Source organism: Triticum dicoccoides, chromosome 2B (assembly GCF_002162155.2).
Source record: "Triticum dicoccoides isolate Atlit2015 ecotype Zavitan chromosome 2B, WEW_v2.0, whole genome shotgun sequence".
NCBI lineage: Eukaryota > Viridiplantae > Streptophyta > Magnoliopsida > Poales > Poaceae > Triticum > Triticum dicoccoides.
This window is the reverse complement of record NC_041383.1, coordinates 633,419,272-633,424,197: the sequence shown is the minus strand read 5'-3', so window position 1 is coordinate 633,424,197 and position 4,926 is coordinate 633,419,272.

The following is a 4,926-nucleotide window of genomic DNA, read 5'->3' as shown; positions in this document are numbered from 1 at the left end:
CAGCAGTACATGCAGGCCTTCCAACAAGTTATTGATGACTGTAATTTGTGTGACACGGGTTTTGTGGGAGACCCATTTAGGAAGGACCAGAGAAAGACTCGATAGAGGATTAGTCAATGAGGCTTGGTCAAGCTTGTTCCCACAGGCGGCATTAGAGAACCTGTAATTTAACCATTCAGACCACCGGTCATTGTTAGTTAATACAGAATATTATTCCCAGCCGGTTGCAGGTGGAAGTGGCCAACAGAAAAAGTTTGACGCTCGCTGGTTATGGGAAGAGAAGTTTAATGAGACGGTACTAGAGCCTTGGGCAAAAGTTGGCTCTGATCCACTGGCAACAACTATTTATAAAAAGCTTAATATGATGCACACCCAGTTTCATGACTGGGACCAGCGGGTCTTAAAAAAAAAAGCGTTTGCGTAAAGCTCAGCGAGACATGGAAAAAGTAATGCCCGGGCCGATGAATGCGGAAAATGAGGAGAAAAAGAAAGAGCTGGACGAACTAATAGAATACTTATTGAAACTAGAGGAGATCCAAGCAAGGCAGTTTTCACGGGCGACCGGCTAACTAGCGGTGACCGGAATACCGTGTTCTTTCAGGCGTTCGCATTAGCTAGAAGGAAAAGAAATTTCATCAAGAAACTCAAAAGTGAAGGTGAAAATTGGTTAGAAGGTAACGCAGCCCTTAATCCTCATGTCCAGAATTATTTTTCTAACCTTTTCACACGAGGAGTGCAGCAAACAAGTCCGGAAGTGCTAGCTAAGGTGCAATCGAAAGTCACAAATCAAATGAATGATATGTTGATGGCACCGTTCACCGCAGAAGATGTCCGCCAGGCTGTTTATAGTATTGGAGATCTGAAGGCACATGGGCCTGATGGATTGCATGCTATATTTTTCAAAAAGTATTGGCATATTCTTGGAGAGGAAATAACTCAGGAGGTACTGGTTGCAATAAATTCCAGGCAAATTCCGGATGAGTGGAATGATACAATAGTTGTCATGATCCCCAAGATTGAATCCCCTGGACTAGTTACTCAGTTTCGTCCTATTAGCTTATGCAATGTACTATATAAAATTGTTTCAAAGATGTTAGCACTACGCTTGAAAAACATTCTGCCGGAAATTATATCCCCTGCGCAAAGTGCTTTTGTTCCGGGGAGAATGATTACGGATAACATCTTGATAGAATATGAATGTATTCATAAGATCAAAAATAAGAGGTCGGGGAAAACGGGATTATGTGCGGTTAAACTTGACATGCACAAAGCATATGACCGAGTTGAATGGAATTTTCTGAAGGATATGATGCACAAACTAGGCTTTCATGAGCATTCGATTGATATGATGATGGCGTTCGTCAACTCGTTGAGGTATAAAGTGAGATTCAATTCTCAGGAAACAGATATTTTTACCTATTTCTCCTTTGTGCGGAAGGGCTTTCTAGTCTATTGCAGTTTGAAGAAGAGGCTGGTGGCATCGAGGGAATTAGAGTGTGCAGAAATGCGCCATCGGTATCACACCTTTTATTTGCTGATGACTCTCTAATTCTCATGAGCGCAGATGTTCTAAATGCAGCTTCCTTACAGCATATGCTAGATTCTTACTACCAAAGTTCATGTCAAATGGTGAGTTTATCAAAATCAAGTATATTTTTTAGTCCTAATACACCTGTGGTATCTAGGACTGAGATTTGCCAGTTGCTTCATATTGATACGAAGGCTCTATCTGATAAATATCTTGGCCTGCCTGCCATGGTGGGGGCGGATAGGAGTGATTGTTTTAGACACTTTTGTGAAAGGATAAAGGAAAGACTCAGGGGATGGATGGAGAAGCAGTTGTCCGATGGCTGTAAGGAAATTCTATTAAAGTATGTGGCTCAGGCTTTCCTAGTTTTTGCTATGTCACTATTTAGCTTACCTTTGGGTATTTGTAAGGAGATCACAGATTTAATTGCTCAGTTCTGGTGGGGTGATGATGAGGAACATAGGAAGATGCATTGGTTCTCTTGGTGGAAATTGTGCTATCCAAAAAATGAAGGGGGTATGAGATTCAGGGACCTCCAATCTTTAATCTTGCGATGCTGGCGAAACAAAGTTGGAGACTTATTGCTAATCCAAACTCCCTTTGTGCGAGAGTTCTTAAGGCCAAGTATTTCCCTAATGGAACCCTTTTGTAGGCTACTCCAAAGAATGGTTCTTCTTTCACCTGGCAGAGTATAATGAAGGGACTTGAAACTTTTAAGCTTGGTTATATCTGGAGGATCGTGACAGGCGAGATGGTCAATATTTGGAATGATCCATGAGACCCAGCTAGTCTGAATAGAAGAATTATCACTGTCAGATGCCAAACGATTGTGACACGGGTTAGTGAACTGATAGACCCTATAACAGATATGTGGGATGAGGAGTTAATCAGTTCTATATTCATACCGGTAGATGTTCGCAGAATCATGCAAATTCCAGGTAATCTTCAAGCCTTTGAAGACTTCATTGTCTGGCATCTAGACCGAAAGGGAATATTCACAGTTCGGTCAGCGTATCATGTTCAGTGGATACAAAAATATAGGGCCCATGCAAACACTTTGGCGCAGCCAGGAGGGTCCCAAATCCCGGCTATATGGAGTTCTTTATGGAAACTACAAATCCCACGTAAAGTCCAAACTTTTTGTTGGCGGGTCCTGCATGGAATTATCCCTTTAAAAGCTATACTTACTAATAGCATTTTGGATCTAATGGAGCTTGTCCAATCTGCCATCAAGCGGCTGAGGATGTTCGGTACCTTCTGTTCGAATGTACGCATGCCAAGGAGTTGTGGAGCAAGCTGGGAATGCTTGATACTATTAATGAAGCTATCATCAATGACCGTCCAGGCTCGGCCATCATGGAATATCTATTGATACTACCGGCAATGTCGACACATATAAAACCACAATTGGATATGAAGCAGATTCTTGCTGTAGGGTGTTGGTACTTATGGTGGATCAGAAGGCAAATTACTCATGATCAAGCTACTCCACCCCCTATAAGATGGCCCGTTTCTGTTTTAGCAATTGCGAGTTACCAACGCTCGTGTGTGCGGAAGCCTGAAGGAGGAGAACATAAATGGGTCAGACCCGAGCCAAAATTCATCAAACTTAATGTTGACGCAGCATATCATGAAGATGAGGGTGCGGGTGCTACTTCTGGAGTGCCAAGGGATGGACATGGTAATCTGTTGGCGGCTCAATGTGTCTATGTCCCCTATGCTGCAAATGTGGTAACTGTGGAGGCAATGGCAATGCGCTACGGATTAACTCTTGCAAACAACTTGGGAGTTCGCCGTGTAGAAGCGGAATCAGATTCTCTCATCGTTGTAGATTTCTGCACTGGTGAGTCACGTTGGTGGGATGCTGCTTCAGCAATCTTCGCGGAATGTGTGGATATTAGTGTTTCTACTGGGAAGGTTAAGTTTAAACATTGTTTTTGGTCCGCTAATCAAGCGGCTCATGAGCTAGCTCAGTATTGCTTTTGTAATAAAATTTCGAGTAGCTGGTTTGAGGAGCCCCCGGGTTGCCTCACAGCTAAACTAGTGGATGATGTACTGATTATTTGATCTTAATAAAGCTAGCCATAATAGCCTCCCCTCAAAAAAAGAGAGAAAAGGAGAGAGCAAATTCTACATTTTACTCGCTAGTCTTTTCCCTATGACAACGTTTGCCTTGCGTCAAAAAGAGAGAGACTCATTTACCCCTTAGTTGTAACCTTGTGGTGGAGACTGGCATGGACCCATATCCGAATGACGTCCCAGTTGACTAATTCAAATATCAAATTCGTTATGGATATATCTGATATGTATTGAGTAGTGTGGTGCAACTAGCCGCACATATACGTCATGCCCAATTTCATATTTTTTGATTGAATTTGTTGAGATTTCACATGATTCGTTGCGCCTTTAACAAATGTGCATTCGAGTTATAAGCCTAATCGGCTGCCATATTGCCCTTAGCATGTGGGTACAGATTTTTTTCAGTTTTAGAAAACAGTAAAATAGGATGAAAAATTGTCACAAATGTCACAATTAAGAGGTAAATGTGGCAGGACTTTAAAATGCAGCGAGTTGTCATACAACTAGAGATTAAAAGTGGAATTTACTCTTTTACCAAAGGTGACCATCCTCCATTATATCTTTATTAGTAGGAAAACTAATGCATAATATTTAATGTTTATAGTTAAAATTCCTTCAAAAATAAATTTGCTGTTTAAAATAAAATAACACATGAGGTAAATTAGCGGTTGTACATCGTCCTTCACCTCTCAAAAGTAAAGGTGTCTATGGTAAACTTTTTTTGCCTGTTTTGGTTAATCAAGAATGGTTAGAGGCATGAAAAGAAAAGGAAAAAACAATACACTTTGCTTTGGATTGTGCTTGGATTCCAAATGTGAGTTTGGAAGTTCGAAATTATTATGATTCTTTACTTGTGGAACAAATGTCTAACTTTGCAAGATTGCTTTGATTTTTCAACCAATACAATTCTCTTTTCGCCGCAAAATAAGAAAGAAAGAAAAATAAATGCCTAGCTATAAGAGTGTGGTGAATAAAACAAAATCATTCATGGCATGCAAAGAAGGAAAATCTCTGAGGCCACTCGAATCGTTGCGACCGATCGAAGGCGCCATCCCCCGCGTCCCTCTCTGAGGCGACTCGGGGGAACCCTAGCTCCCTCCGCCGCCGGCCCTCAAACACCCTCCCTCCCCCCTCGCCGCCGCCGAGGGGCACAGCCGGGCAAAGCCCAAGCAGTGCCGGCGGTGGCGAGGACTCTCCTTGGCGTCTCTCTCTCTCTCTCTCTCTCTCTCTCTCTCTCTCTCTCTCTCTCTCTCTCCTGGCGGCGGGGCGAGTTCTTCCGGCGGTGGCTTGGTGGCGTGGCGCGGTGGAGCTCTGGCGAT